Source organism: Schistocerca piceifrons, chromosome X (genome assembly GCF_021461385.2).
Source record: "Schistocerca piceifrons isolate TAMUIC-IGC-003096 chromosome X, iqSchPice1.1, whole genome shotgun sequence".
NCBI lineage: Eukaryota > Metazoa > Arthropoda > Insecta > Orthoptera > Acrididae > Schistocerca > Schistocerca piceifrons.
In genome coordinates this window covers 676,996,002-677,012,739 of record NC_060149.1, presented here as the reverse complement: position 1 = coordinate 677,012,739, position 16,738 = coordinate 676,996,002, and the positions used below count along the sequence as shown (strand labels likewise).

General features: G+C 39.9%; 1 pseudogene; it reads left to right on the top strand.

Annotated features, from left to right (window-relative positions):
* Nucleotides 1-15,861: 15,861 nt before the first annotated feature.
* LOC124723471 lies at nt 15,862-15,979 on the top strand (annotated as a pseudogene).
* Nucleotides 15,980-16,738: the final 759 nt, after the last annotated feature.

Sequence of the window (16,738 nt, the reverse complement as noted above, 5' to 3'; positions counted from 1 at the left end):
CGCGGTTCCAGACTGTAGTGCCTAGAACCGCAGGGCCGCCCTGGCCGGCTCATTTCCCAGTTGTAAGAACTATTAACATCATTATATATACTGTAAGATTGATCAATTTTATCATCTCAGCTAGCCGTTGTTTTGTGTTTGGGGTAGTGAACCATTACTGAAAAACTTCTAAAAACGGAAAGTGATGATAGTTAGTTGATTGTACCACCAGTGGGACATAACCTCAAGTAAGTCTAAAATCTAAAGTAATTACATGTGTCAAATTTTTGTAATGTAGACCATGATGTATTTTCATCTTCCCCCTTAAAATGATGTTTAGTAAAGTGAACAATTACTGAAAGACATCGAAAAACGTCAGATGATGATAGCTCGTTTATAGTACCCACCATTCCTTGAACATTATTTGCAATAACAGAAGGTACCCCCATGTTAGTGTATCTAGAATATTCGTATTTTTGCTGTCTACTGTCTTAATTTCTTATCGTGTTGTGTAGCTTGTGTACTATCTTGCTGTTGCATCAGTTATGTTGTGCTATTTTGATGATTTAACGTATCAGATAATATCACGTAAGATATTTTCATAGTTGGTATTAACAGGAAGAGGGCGTTGTTCCCCTGGCAAAACACCAGTGCATTGACCTTTCTTACAGCAGCTCACTATTTTTTAGCATCAAAGGGTGTCCACATATGTGCTCTTGTCATACATGCTAGAGATTATTCGAGAAAGGGACAGATGTGGAGGCTAACTCTGCTACTTTTCTTTAAAAACTTACCATTGAGCAGCTTTCTTAACGTGTGGGACAAGAGTAATACCACCTCTGTCTCCCCTCAGTGTCTGCAAGGATAATGGAACTTGCGGCTATCTTTTTACACTAGCGTAAGTGTTAATAAGCTGATAGACACATTCGCTATAAGACCAGCTTTGAGAGTTGCTTATAAATAGAGCTTCTTGTCGAAAACCTGCATCCAGTGCAACTTTTGCCAACCATGCTTTTCATTATCAAGACACGTATTTCCGCAACTGCTTTCCAGATAGGATGAGATTGCATTTAGTGTATGTTCCCTCAAACTCCTCCATTTTCCTGCATTTATTTATTTCTGTTCATCTTATTGATATTAGTTCTGTTACTTATGTATTCTGTAGTTACACTGATAATTGTTTCTTCTTTTAATTGATTTATGTATCATTCCCTATGTTTTATACCTCCTGATGTAGTATTGTCAAGTACTAATTTTATTTTATTTTATTAGTTTTGTTTATTAATAGAAACTGTTATGTAGGCAAGCTGTTCTTATTTGTGTTACATTTTTTCCTAATTTGTGTTAAAGTTTTCCTGTCTACTCCACTTTTATTTATTTACTGTTCAATTTTTTACTTTTTCATTGCATTACCACCACACTGTCAAAGATGTTACTTACTGTACGTTTCTGCTTCAATCTATATGTGTAACTTCTCTTCCAATGTTGTTTGCAAACATGGTAACTTCTTTGATGACCTCGATGTTGAGCGCCCATAAGCCCCAACACACCACCACCACCACAATACTCAGTAAATGTCTGAAGATGGCCTTGTAAGCCAAAAACCGTTTAACACAATAAAAGTAATGCTGTAGAACAGTTAAATTATATAACAGGTTATTATAATGTTGTTCTACCAAAAACTGACAGAAGATTCAGCTAACTTGAGTGATTTCTCTTTTTCTTTTGTGAACAGTTCATCAAGGCATTATTTGAAATCGTAGTATTCATAGTTTAAAAATTTATTGAGTACTATCTTCTTCCTTATTAAGAATGAAGATAACATTGATTGGCTTACAAGACTCTAAGGATGACGGAAAAATCCTTTCCCCAAAAAAGGTTGCTGGTATTCTTTTCATTGGAAGGCAAGTTATTGAGAAAGTTTATCTTCTAATGAAAATCAAAGTATAAATTGTGGGCAACAAGAAGTTATCACCATCATAAGTGCTGAATTAATGGTCTAAATTGTTACAAAAAATATGAGTGGGAAATACAAAAACGCTGTGACTACAAAATTTTATTTATTTTAGTTATTGATTTCCTTCAGGCCCTCTCTTACACATAACCAGGCGTTTTACGTATTTTACATCGGATGTATTACAGTAAGCATGTCATACTAGATTTAGAAAAATAAAAATTACACTAGTACAGAGAAGAAAACCATAAACACAGTTTAAATTTGTACATGGTAAATTCAACCATACTTAGAGTTTCCAATAGGGTACATTTTTGATTATGAGTGCTAGCAGAAAAGGGCATGGAGCAAGGGATGGACAAGGAAGGGAAAGATGAATGTGATAACACACATTTAAAGAATATAAGATAGGTGAAGGTGGTGTGATTCATAGAGAAAGGAAAAGAAAAAGAAGCATAACTGGGATAAAACAGGAGAATCGGCTTTGCTTTTTGAGGAAGGAGAAGTTGACCATATACGTCAATTTTGGGAAAAAACACAATAGTTATGGGAGAGGACAATGTTGGATATCTGTCAGCTTTGTTGGAAGTAGATACTGACAGAACGGTAAATCCGTAGAACTTCTAATATCCAGCACCAAATCACCAAACACACTGATAAAATCTTGCAGCGTGTCTGTGGAAGAATGCATTTCTAAAACTGATGTGATACTGCTCAGGAAGTGCTATTTCATCAACAGAACTTCATTCAAGAGTATCTTTATCTTCTACAAACGTTCTGCACATAAGATGAGTTTCTTACAGAGCAATACAATAACATGTTAACTGACTTTCCAGGGACCACATTTTAAAAAATGGGTTAAGCAGAATAGTATTTCCTTTTTTTAGAGTGACAGGAATGTCATATTGTCGATTGTTGAAGAAGTTGAGAAAATTTTTGTGGTGTACCTGAGGACAAGTGTAAGGGCCATATCTAATGCGAGACTGCTAATGAGATACTATTTTGAAACATTACTTAGTGTGAGAAAAAATTTGTAGGATTTGAATAAATCTAGCGATCCTGTTATGGCTACGAGAGAAGTGAAAGTTGGATAAACATCGACTTTATTAGATGTAGATCTTGTCAAAGTGGTAAAACACGTAGAACTTGTATTGTGCGGGATTGAAAACGTGGAGAAAATCTTGCAGTGTGCTTGGAGATGGGTGTATGGAAAAAGCCAAAGTAATATTACTTTAAAAAGTTAAAATACATTCAAGAATGTTTCTTTAAAATTTTTCATTCTCTGATATCCCGTGAAACTATGATCTCATAATTTATGTAGGCAAGCATTTTAGGTCAATATCTTCAGTGTGAAACCATGTTTGCTTCAGTGAACATTAACAAATTAAGAAGTTTGAGAGATGCAAGCCTCCTGAGCTCAATTGTTCTGCCTGCAGGACATATCCAAAACGATCAGTTATCATGAAGGGGCTTGATGATTTTCACCAAGCAGATTTAGTAGTATGATTGCTTATTCCACATGGAATTCTGGGCACAAATATTTATTAGCAGTGATAGATGTTTACTTCAAATGCACATTTAATGCTGCTCTGAAAACGAAAGTTGTTGTAGGAATTGCAAATTTGCATAGAAGTATATACCTAAAAAGCTGTACAATACCATCATATAAACAAACTGATTTAGGAAAGGAATTTTATAATGCAAGTTTTAAATAGTTAATGCAACATCTCAAAGTTAATAATTACTCCACTTTTTCGTATATGAAAGCTTCGGTGGTTGAGCGCTTCAACAGATCTCTTGAGACAGTGATATTAAAAAAAAAAAAAAAAAAAAATGCTACATAAGGTTCCCAAAAAGAGACTAATATTGCACAAGATTTAGGTAAGGCAATACAATCACACAAAACAAAAGACAATCAGAATGAAGCCATTGATGTATAGGATAATAGCCTTTTATCTACTATATAAAGTATAACAGAATAAAAATGAATGACCCACGTGTACCTCTTTTTGGAATGGGAAATTTGATTAGAATTAGCCAGCGGAAGGCCGTTTTGTGAGGTTCAGGTTTCTCTCGTATGCCTACTTCTGTATTCTTATAGACAACAAGTAAATCGTGTACTTCTAAGTTCGCACTAACTTTCGAAAATGATAATCTCTCACCTCTCGGATTACGTGATTTGGTACTGTAACACTGTCGGCATGAGAGGGAGGACGCAAGGCTGGGAATGAGAGAGAAGTATTTACAGAAAAGAGCAGAGATATATAGCACCACGCCACACGACATATTCACCACCCTTGGTGGACAACACCGGCAATTCGTCGGCCACACCTTACCAGCTGCCAGCAACAGTTTGATCCGTCAGCAGTATTGCCGGGCCATATGTCAATAGTGCTGTGTATTGTAGCCACATTAAAAGTAATGATAATGGAGTGCTATTGCCGTCACACATATCCGTAAAATATGGTCTGTATAAACGCAGCTTTACTTATCGCTGTCTGTTGTTCCTGGATGATTATGGCTGTGAAAAGTGTATTCCTATCGAAGCCAGCTCGGTCGACCGACGGCTGTAGCCTATTAATAAAAAAACTCCAAGCTGTGTGATCAGCATAGCTGTTCATCCCACAGTGGTGACAGCTACCTGGTATGAAAATTCCTGAGTAGTTTACTATTAGCAATGAAAAGGTACAAGGAGGGGAAAATAAAAGTGGCCCAGAGAACAGAGTTCCAGGCTACAAAGAAACACAACAGAGGAAAGAAAATACAGCACTAACCTGACTATAACAGATGTTGAAAGCACTACCATTCATCTCTTGGCATTGTCAGGCACTGGTCAGTAAGCTGTTGAAGGGGGGTCGAAACTGGACCGCTGGGATTGCTGCGGACTCACCCGAAATGTTCTGCTGGAGTTCTTGAAGGCAATAAAGGTTGTTGCAATACAACTTAAACTTGAGGGCTCCTCATACAAAGTAATCGCACAGTGAAAGATCAGGTGACCTGGATGGCAAGCTAGGCCCACGACCAGACTGACCTCTGCTAACAACTCTGTCAGGTGTGAAGATTGTGTAAATGTGCTCCAAGGTTCGACCGGCTGTATGGGAAGTTGCTCCATCCTGTTAGAAGTAACTGTAGGTCTTTTCCTCCTCCGTTAGTGCTGCCACAAATGTTAAGAAAATATCTGGACAACTTTTATTTTCCCTACCCTGTACAACAGCAAAAGTAGACACTCTGGCAGCAATAACGGGGAAGCAATTTGTGATTGGGGACAAAACTGAAACGCAAGACACATGCTCAACTCTCCCTATTCGTACATCAATTATAAATTCGCTTGGTTCCGATATGAAAATGGTAATTGACGACAACGTTCCTCAGTGCTTCCATCGTCTTGTAGAGTCCACGCCATGACGAAACACCACCAACGTCATAAACAGAAGCTGGTCCCAAAAATTACTGGACATATTCGAAAGCGTTTGGAAATATTCTCTACTTCTTACATTTGCGTCGATCACGACAAGGATATAAAATTTGATATCTCAGAATTCGTACTTTGTGTATACTTTATTAAATCTGCTGATATCTACGTAATTATTAAACTTTAATTTTTCGTTAGCATTTGTTTTTTGTTTCACTGACTGAAAACTTCATAAATTGTTTGAGAATTACACACATTTTAGCATTTTGTCTTGTTCTAAATCCAAAAACAGTTCAGTTATTAAACTACTCAGTTTAGGTTCAAATACTTACGGCTTTTTCTTCGCCTGTTTCACCCTTTCACGCGGATTTGCTGTTTGCATGCTCGTTATACTGTTTTTTCGAGCTTTGGCATTTGTTGTTCTCCCTCTTTCTTAGCTACCAATATTTTCCAGATGCCGCACAAGTTTAAATATTCTAATGCGTTCATCATATGTGCCTGCAGGTTTCAGTTAACTGACTTCTGCTTATTAATAATGAATTCCACGGCTCCAGTTGGATTTAATTTGGAGAAAGACAATAACATGACGGCTTTCCATAAGGTTGAAACCAACCGTGGGCTTGTCAATAAATTAACTGCAACTTGAGCCTCTGTATTATTCTATAGCAGAAGAGGATTAACTCGCCGCTTCTTAAAGTAAAGGAGCCGATCACATATGTTTACTTTTGCTTTCGCAGTTTCACCAAGCTGTCGGCTGTAATTAGTGTTTATTTTTATTTCTAAAATATTGTGATTTTCTCTAAGTTTTTGTAATGTGCAAGTCAAGGCACCAAACAAGGAGTGAAAAGGGACTCATGAAACTAAGGCCAGTCCGTTTTCAGAACCTCATTATTCACCGAGATGTAGGAATCAATGTTTTTAATGGAACTATGGTGTTTTGATGTACCAGAAAAATTCTGTCATATGTCTCTATCGTATATATGACAAGGAAGGAAAAATATATGGGTGATGTGTGGCGCGCTATTCAAATGGACACAAAAACAGCACAAAAAAAAATCTAGAAAGTGGATTACTGCTATGCTGTCGAAAAGTGATATAGTTTTTTCTGTATGGTACATTCACGCTAAGGTACCACACAACCAGCGAACATCACATGTGTACACGCTGTAATTTTAACTGTGAGCAGCCGTCTGAGGATAAATGTATCCGTTGGAAACCGATAATGGAAGAACCGGAGTTTCTTCTTAACAAGTAGCATTATTAGCAGTTATTGGCTACTGCTGTTACTTCATTATAAGAATTAGAGTTGATACTGCATTTAGGTGATGAGTGAAGTCGCGAAAATACATTGACCTTTGTTTCATGTGCCCCCGGTCAATGTTCGCGTGTTATTTAAAGAAAAAATGGAAATGATCGTATGGCATTGTTGGCCGGGAGGCCCCATGTAATACTGTATAACAACCAGCCACTTTTTTAGTTATTTATGAGCAGCAGAAAAATTTAATTGTACATGTTTAAATTGTTTAAAGTTGTACCAGATGAGTTCAGAAGAGAGAAGGCTGGTTCTTGGCCAGTGCACCAGTCGAAATGTCAGCAAGAGGTACCACCGATGTGAAGGATGTCAGGGCATGAAGCGAGCATTGCCACACAACATCCAAGGGAAGAAAGCAGAGCCGCTAGTGTCGGAGTGCTACGTAACAAAGTAAGGTGAAGTACCACTTCGCGGCTTCAGAGCCAGAGCGCCACTGCAGTACTCAGACGTAGGAGGAATAATCCGCTGACGGCACCCATAAACGAGGGAAAATACGTTCATACAACCATAGCCACCACGTTATATTCGGAGGCTCGGTCCTTCAAATAACGAGGCTTTCGGAGCTGAAGGAGACATGCAGTCATGCTGTCATCTATGTCGTTAGAATCAGAGAGAATGACGGCCTATTCAGCTTCAGTGAAACCACGACAAGCTGATCGATGATGATCTGCCTGCTACCTCCTTGCTGACTTCGACACCGTATCACAGGCAACCAGATGGATACCACAGGCGTGGTCTGCCGATGCTGTCAACTGGCATATCGCGGATGAGTACAAGACTCGTGTGTAGGCAGCCGTCCTCCACTACAGGTTATCCTGGCTGATACTGAAGTGTTCACGCAGCCCCCTGGCCGGCTCGTCAGCATTTGCTACTATCTTGGTTTGACCCATGCTGAATGACCTGGGCCTAGTTTACCGACAACCGACATCCCGAACCACCATCGGCTGTCTTCACCTGAGGGCGCAAAGTGCTGTCTTCGAGAGTGCTGAAGTGGTAGCCTCACTGTACCGCACGAGGTCCCAGTTTCAATTCTCGGCGGGGTCGCCGGCCGAAGTGGCCGAGCGGTTCTAGGCGCTACAGTCTGGAACCGCGCGATCGCTACCGTCGCAGGTTCGAATCCTGCCGTGGGCATGGATGTGTGTGATCTCCTTAGGTTAGTTAGATTTAAGTAGTTCTAAGTTCTTGGGGACTGAAGACCTCAGAAGTTAAGTCCCATAGTGCTCAGAGCCATTTGAACTATTTGAACCGGCGGGGTCAGGGATTTTCACCTGCCACGTGATGACTGGGTGTTTGTGTTGTCCTCATCATTTCATCATCATTCATGAAAGTGGCGAGATTGGACTGAGAAAAGGTTGGGAATTTGTACGGGCGCTGATAACCGCGCAGTTGAGCGCCCCACAATCCAATGATCATCATCATCATCATCATCATCATCACTGTACCGCAGAACGTCTGACCGGCCGACACTTCGTAATCCCACCGCTGTCACCAGCACAACACAGAGCTATGGCTCATTGACCCGTGGGGCAGATCACGTGGTCGGCTTCACACAGCTCGTCCTCTGACACGGCCGATTTCTCCACATGGCCTAACCTGCAGTGTCGCTTATGTTCTGTGATCCTGGTGTTGATTGATCATCCAGTCATTCCAATATAAACTTTTTCGCATGTGCACAGTATGCTGTATATTCCCGATATTGCAAGTGGGGCGCTTTGCTTCTTTGTCGATCTCCGACACACTTTGAACTTCTTTATCGGTTTGTAAATAGTCTTTACGTCATGTTTGTGTAATATAGGTACTATTCTGTCCGTCAATCTGGGAATATATGGCAGAAAGGCCGTACCCGGTATTTCTTTTTCCGATGTGTCACTTCGCCTAGTGTTTGACTCTGTTATCCTTCTAATGTAACTTGTCGAGTAGCCATTGCTCTTCAGAACATTTTCCAGGCGCTGCATTTTGCGTGTGAGGTGCTGCTTCTCACATATTCGTCTTACTCGCGTTACGAGCGTTTTGGTCATGCCTCTTTTCTGGTTTGGGTATTTATTTGACAGTTTGTGTAGGTATCGGTCCGTGTGTGTCGGTTGTCCATACACGCTGTGTCCCAGGTTTTCACCACCCCTTGTTGGTAGAAAATGTCCAAAAGTTCCTCATCCGTTCTTACCAAGTACCTGTCAGTTAAGTAGCAGAATGCATCGAAACGACTGAGACAAGATGGACAGCATCACTCACAGGCGCATGCAGAACGAACTCGAGCGCTGGACTGAGCGACAGAAGAAAAAGTTTGCAAGATGCCGGAAGCAGATTGACAAGGCGATTCCCGACATGTCACGCACAGTGGTCAACCTCACTGACCGACAAGTGACCAAAGAGGAAGAGTCTATCGTTCAAAACGGAACGAATTTCGATATCAACCCGAGAACTATACCTATGGAGGACATCATTGCTAATACTGAAACAGCCATTCGGATCCTTCCTTGTGAAAGGACAGAGAAAATACGCACAGAAACAGCCAGAATACTGCGCCGAGCAAAACCACCAAGAGTTTTAACGCCGGCAAGAGTATATTGGTGCTGCCTGCCGATAAGGGAAATGAGACAGTTGTAAGGAAGGCCGAAGACTATGATCAGAAGATCCGGGACCTGTTAGATCCGATGACGCACAGAAAACTAAGCGCAGCTCCGACGCAGCGTATCACACGGAATACGAAACGGTTAATCAAGGCGACTTCTCTGGCAGTGGACATACAAAAGAACCTGCACAACACAGAAGCCCCACTACATGGGCTGTATGGATTACCTAATATCCATAACAATAATGTTCCACTAAGACCGATTGTTAGCCCTCCTGGTTCACCGACTTATAAACTGGAAAAACAATTGGCCTCTCCTCTCCAGCCGCAAGTGGGGGAGACTGACACATACATAAAGGACTCACGACATTTCATTGAGAAGCTGAAGAAACTAAAACTTGCACCAAACCACATCCTGGTCAGCTTTAATGTTGGTTCTATGTTTACGAAAGTGCCTATCAGGTACTCTGGAGCACAATGGTTCCGTATTCCCGCAAGACATCGCCAAGCTCTTTCATACATGCCTCACCACGACCGATTTCATGTGGAATGGCAACTTTTATGAACAACTGGAAGGAGTCACAAGCGAAAGTCCTTTTAGTCCAGTGTTGGCCAACTTATTCATGGAACATTTCTAAGCACAATCACTGGTCTTGGTACCTTGTAAACCTAAGGTGTGGTACAGATACATCTACGATACGTTCGTTGTGTGCTGCCACGTTGAGGAACAGCTCGCTAACTTCCTAAGACATTTGAAAAGCCTCCATGCCAACATAAAATTTACCATGGAAGTAGAAAAGGACAAACAAGTACCGTTTTTAGATGTACTGGTCACAAGTGATGGCGAAAACCTGGGGCACATCGTGTATCGACAACCGACACACACGGACCGATACGTGAACCAACTGTCAAATCACCACACGAACCACAAAAGAGGCATGATTAATACACTCGAACGCGAGAAAGACGAATATGTGAGTCGCAGTACCTTACACGCGAAATGCAGCACCTGGAAAGTGTTCTGAGGAGCAATGGGTACTCAGCAAGTTACATTAGAAGCATAACAGACTCAAACACTCGACGAAGTGACACATCGGAAAAAGAAATGTCGGGTATGACCTTTATGCAGTATATTCCCAGAGTGACGGACAGATTAGCAAAGGAGATCAAAGTGTGTCTGAGGTCGGCAAAGGAGAACAGGGACCCACTAGCAATTACGGGAATATACCGCATCATGCACATGAGGAAAAGTTTGTGTTGGAATGACTGGACGATCAGTCAACACCAGGATCACAGAACATAAGCAGCATTGCAGATTAGGGCAGGTGGAGAAATCATCCGTGGCACAATACGCGCTGTGTGAGGCCGACCACATGGTAAAATTCGCCGACACGAAAGTTCTGGCTGTAGAGAAGAGCTATCAAGCCCGCTTGTTCAGAGAAGCTATAGAAAGACGCAAATACGAGATTAGCTTCAACAAGGAAGTAGAAAGCCTCTAGGTAAACGGATCCTGGATTCAAGTGCTGCAGCGAACGACCGTTGCAGGTAGCAAGAGGAGAACTGCACCGGAAATGGCCGCGGAGAAGCCCTTGGACGTAAGTCTGCGGCCGCGAGCTCGGCTCCATTCAACCACCAGCAATGGAGGGTGAAGCTTCGACAATGCCAGCTACTTGTGCTGGCGAAACGTCAGAATACTCATCAGACAAACGTCGGCCGAAGAACCCGAGACAGAAGCCAAGAGGCAGTTTGTGAACAAGTGGCCACGAAAGCTTTGACAGTTTTGTACTTTGAACATTACTTTAATTTTTTTTTTCAAAAGAAGTTTGTTATCCTATTAATTCAGTTTGTTTCATTTTACCACAAATGACTTATAATTTATTTCACACTTTACAGATAATTTGCTACGAAATTTGTCATATCATTTAACTACCCATTAAATTAAAAACTATTTTAATTTATTGAAAGGGAACACAGTTGTTCATGAAAATCCGTCATATGCAGGAAAATAGAAAACGTTTATTATTTTGGCGCCTCGACATACACCATAAGTTTCGGGAAAGTCTATTTTAAAATTATGTACAGCAATATATATAATTATTATTATCTTTATAAATTTTGTTAATCTCATGAGGCGTGTTTTCATTATAATTGTTCACTCATGTATGTAGAAAACTATGTAGAAAAGTTTAGGACCAATTACCCGTTCTAGAACAATGTCGAATCTCATGCAATAATACAATTTATCATATGTCATACGCGACAAAACTTAGCCTTTGTTTCGAGATCGAGTGGGACAGTCTCTGTCTAGAAGCAGATTTGTATGTTCGTCTTTGTGTTGTGGACAGAAAGCGCCACATGTACGACTTTTACGTTGGAAACTGTGATTTTTATTGAAAATGAATTGGAAATGTTTTACGATCTTCTTAGTTGAGGACAGCGACTAGTATTAAATATGTGTATGCTTGGAAGGAGACCTTATTTAGCGATATGCAGAAAGAAGGTGTATAAATGGTTCAAATGGCTCTGAGCACTATGGGACTTAACATCTGAGGTCATCAGTCCCCTAGAACTTAGAACTACTTAAACCTAACTAACCTAAGGACATCACACACATCCATGCCCGAGGCAGGATTCGAACCTGCGACCGTAGCGGTTTCACGGTTCCAGACTGAACTGCCTACACCCGTTTGGCCACCACGGCCGGCAAGAAGGTGTATAAATGTCATTGTTTGCCATATCGGGATGGGAAATAAAGTAAATGTGATGAAAATGTGGATTTGTATCTTCACTTACGTACATAAAACCTGGACCTTTACATCATTCCATACAGGAGAGAACATTTGGAGCCACAAATGTATCCATGAAATAAGACGAAGATTAACAGTTTTGCTCAATGAATCTACCATTTAAGGACAGATTCTTTTCACATTGCTGTTTCTTATATTATTCGTACTAACTATATGACTACCTGAAGAAATGCAATTCATTATCATAATAATACACAACAATGACTTTCAATTGGACATAGCATGCAGCCGTGTTAGAGCATACCCCTCACGAAGGTGTTGCCCACTAAACTGTGAATATGTGTGCTAAAGATCTGTTCCCACACTAAAATACTAGCAGGTATAAGGAAGTTAGTGTACGTTTCCGTTGGTAATGATTAACCACATGAAGCACTGTATGTGGTAGACGCACTAAGGGAAAATGAAGAATTAGACTCAATGTGTTGTTTTTGCTTATGGTATTCAACATAGAACATTGACTGAGAATTTTTGAAAAAATTATTTCTAATTCACATATTTATTTTTTCGTTGTTGAGTGAGAAACTTACTAAAATAATCTATAACTTCTATATATTTTTCAATACATTTGGCAAATAACAATAATCACAATATGTTTTGGTAAATCATAATTATTACAATAAACATGTCAAAATAAATTATCTTGTTTTATGATAATTAGCAATTTTGTTACAGTCATAAACAGAGAGAATTTGACTTTTCTGTAATATTTTCTTTATAAGCAACTATGAATTATGAATTGTACTTATCACGTAATTTTATTTTCAGATGATCAGTACCCTCATTATGTTTTTTAATTCTCAAATGTTCTTTAATTAAAGATGATTTACAATTTTATTGTAGATATTACATTTAACTTTTTTCTTTTGCTTTATTAAATGCATTTCAATTAAATTTAAATTCAACCCATATATTAGTCATATTTTCTGTGTCTTTAATTTATTAGATTTTTAAGGTAGAAAAATGAGTTTAATGCTAATTTCTAAGATATTTTTTGGTATAATTTATAAGGAAAAATTTATTATATTTTTAAAACTAAAATAAGTTTAAATTAAAAAATTTAAAAAGTTAAAAAATAAAGAATTTAAACTTTTCCATGTGTGAGACTTTTAGTTGTTTTACATTTGATTAAAATTAATAACTTTAATCGATGTAATTCAATTAAACTTTGATTTATAAATTGAATTTAATGGCTCCAATTTTAGGAAGGAAGTGAGTTCCCTACTGCCATGCCACATAGCAATGTTTTTGCAACTTATTATGGAGGAGTTTATAGAACAGCAGTTAATGGAAGAAAGAATAGATAGCAGTGATAGCTTATGGGATGCAAATGTTGTCACTGTGCCGAATAGTCTTCACACAGTACTAAAAAGTACATATTCTGTTGTGATTACCGCTACTTGAATGCGAAAACTGTGGCAGATTCATATCCCATCCTCAATATTACGGATATGTTGGACATTATAGGACATTGCCAGTACATTACAACTATAAATATAAGAAGTGGATATCACAAGCTGGAGGTAGACGTGGAAGCTAGACCAAAGGCCACCTTCACAATCATGTGGGGACATTAATAGTATAAAACTATGTTGTTCAGTCTGAAAATGTGTCAGCCATCTTCGAAATGTTATTAGGTGAGGTCTTACATGGGTTAAAACCCAAAACCTGCAAATTATGTATATGGTTATATTACTGTACTCTCAAAGGATATACCAGAGCGTGAGGAACGCTAGGGAGTCATATTCAACAGGCTATGATCGCCACAACTGCCACTTTGTACAGACAAGTTCATTTTGCACACACGTGGGTAAACTAACTTGAACGTGTGATTTATGGAAAGGTGTTCAAGCTTCTCTTCACTTAACAGGGGCAGTCTGGAACTTTAAATCGTCACATATACTGCAAAACTACTAAAGTCATTCCTGGATTTATGCAGTGATTATTACAAACTCGTAAAGAAGTTTTCGCAGGTAGCGGGACCTTTGAATCAATTGCTGAGGAAGGGTATAAAATTTCTTTGGTCAGCAGAACGCCAAACACGATTTGAAGCACTGAAGGCAGCATAAGTTTATGATCAAATACTGGTCTTTCCTGATTTTGAGAAGGAATTTATCATCTTCTAGTTGTAATTTGGGGCAGAATATCGATGAGTGGGAACATCCAGTAGCAAATGTGTGAAGGCAACTGAAAAAAGTGGAGCATAACTGCTCCATTATGGAAAAAGAAATGTTGGCGATGATATATGGAATAGCATTGTTTCGTTGTTATTATATGAACAGAAGTTTAAGGTTGTCACAGACCGCGCATCATTAAAATGGCTGTTACGGCTGAATGACTCATCAAATAGGTTAATGAGATGGGTATTCAAATTCTGTGATTTTGATTATGAGGTGATTTATAAACAAGACAGGAAGCACACAAATGTAGATACATTGAGTAGGAAGGTTACAGTGCTGAACACCCTAGGCAAAAGTGTAACAGTGACAGAGAGCACAAGTAGCCAACAAAGTCTGTTAGACATTCAGGTCACAACCACAAAAAACACAGTTCGTGATACATGAGGGCTTGCACTGCGGAACGACGAAATACAGATCATGCATAGTGGTTTCGGCGGCACTCAAGGACAAAGTGTTACGACATGCATCTACCATATTTTGTCACATCACAGAGGATGCGGGACATTGGACACATGAGTAGCAGAACGATTCTGGTGGAGAACAACAAAACATGATGTCGACCAATACGTGAAGGACTGTGTACCTTGTGCACAAAGAGCTGGTATTAGTTATCAAGAAACCCCTTTACAAAGAGTTCCATAGGTTTTTAAATCCTTTTGAATGACTGGGATTGATATCTCACGAAATTTAAAAAGGAACACGCTGGAAATGAATATGAACTGATAGTTATAGATCATTTTTCAAGTTTCTTGACACTGGTGACAATTCGGTACGGTCGCCTAGGCTTTAGTTAACAGATGGAAACTTAAATTTGGTGAGCCTAATACCCTATTTTCAGCCCAGGGGAGAAATTTTGTGTCAGATTTGATGAAGCAGATATGTCACGTACTTCATACCTGGAAGTTAAGGACAAGTGTGTTCTACCCACAAACTAATGACAGGATGGAACTAGTGCATAGGGCCATCTCTAAAATGTTGAGTTATTATGTTAACAGTCATCATAGTGACTGTGAGACATATCTGCAGTACGTAGTTTGTGCGTATAACTGTAAAGTACAAACTGGTACTAGTCTATCAACTTTTCACAGTAGGAAAATGCCGTCTCACTTTGCTGCCATGAGTCCTAAATTAGGACCTAATTGCAAATCAGTTAAAAAATTTGCAAAAAGAATATGGGAAAATGGGTGGGAAAATTGCCACTATATAAAGTGGGACAATGAGTGTTAGTAACTAACTCCTAAACGCCTATGGTAAAGACAAAGAAGTTCTCGACTAAATATCAATGTCTGTATCAATTCATTTAAATGACTTCTCCATTGAATGATGAAGTGCAGTTTCCAACTAAAACGTCTATTGTCCACGTATGTAGGATTAAATCTTTTAGGAGAATAGTGGATGCAGTGGTACAAGTCCTTACGATGGAGTCAGGGTGCATGAAAACGACTGAAAAAGAATAAAAAAAGACTGTGTACTACTGGACAAGCACGATGCACATAGCATAAAATACTTAGTGAGTCGCATGACAGGTTTAGTTGTGGTATTCCTATGAACGGTTTAATGCATGTATTATTCTTTTCTTTGCTGAGTGTATTGTGAATTTGTATTAGTTACTGTAGGTCGTTACATTTGTATGTTGGTTACGTGTTATACTGCCAATGGCCTCGCCGCAGTGGTAACACCGGTTCCCATCAGATCACCGAAGTTAAGCGCTGTCGGGCTGGGCCAGCACTTGGATGGGTGACCTTCCGGTTCGCCGAGCGCTGTTGGCAAGCGGGGTGCACTCAGCCCTTGTGAGGCAAGCTGAGGAGCTACTTGATTGAGAAGTAGCGGCTCCGGTCTCGGAAACTGACATACGGCCGGGAGAGCGGTGTGCTGACCACATGCCCCTCCATATCTGCATCCAGTGACGCCAGTGGGCTTAGGATGACACGGCGGCCAGTCGGTACCTTTGGGCCTTCATGGCCTGTGTGGGAGGCGTTTAGTTTAGTGTAGTTTAGTTACGTGATTATTTCTTAGCTGTTTTGTTTTGTATATGCATTTTCGAAGAAGTGACGGAATAACAGAAGTTCCTTTCCTCAGATGGCAGATCACCAGGGACAAACGGATGGGTTGTGGAAATCCTGATGTTACTGCATGTCAACGGTTAGAATCAGTTGCGTTATTTTCCCGACAACCGGTTGTGTTACTGAACAGTCAACAATGAACATTAAGATTGACCGTTGATGTGTGGGAGATAAGCAACGGAGTTCGCAGATTGCAGGATACATTCATAGAATTGCACAATGAAGCGCAGAGTAACACAGTCATCACCGAGGTATAAGATGAATTCTAGGAAGTGAGACTATTTTATGGTGAACTGAGATCTAAGCTGCCGGCCGGAGTGGCCGTGCGGTTCTAGGCGTTACAGTCTGGAACCGAGCGACCGCTACGGTCGCAGGTTCGAATCCTGCCTCGGGAATGGATGTGTGTGATGTCCTTAGGTTAGTTAGGTTTAATTAGTTCTAAGTTCTAGGCGACTGATGACCTGA